Here is a 361-nt window from a genome sequence, read left to right as displayed (position 1 = left end):
AATTTTCAATATAAATAGTGTTCTTCCAATAAAATTTAATATTTCTCCCCCACCGTTGTATTAACCAACCAACTAAGCAAATATGTAATGGAACATGTTCTAAACTTTAGATCTCTAGGTGACTACTCATCTGAAAATTTTTTCCCATTTGAATTGGAGATGATAATTGTTTACCAATTTTTATATTTCACAATCGAAGATAACTTTTTGTTCATGATCTAAATTCCAGGAGAAAAACAAATTTTTCTTATGAGCACCAGAAAAAGAAGTGCATCAAATAGAGAACAAAAATCGGCATGTGTAACACCCTACCACACAGAGCTTTACGCTTAAGTCGTAAAACAGAGGTAGTGTGCTATTA

This window comes from Arachis ipaensis, chromosome B02 (genome assembly GCF_000816755.2).
Source record: "Arachis ipaensis cultivar K30076 chromosome B02, Araip1.1, whole genome shotgun sequence".
NCBI lineage: Eukaryota > Viridiplantae > Streptophyta > Magnoliopsida > Fabales > Fabaceae > Arachis > Arachis ipaensis.
Note: the sequence above shows the minus strand (reverse complement) of the source record.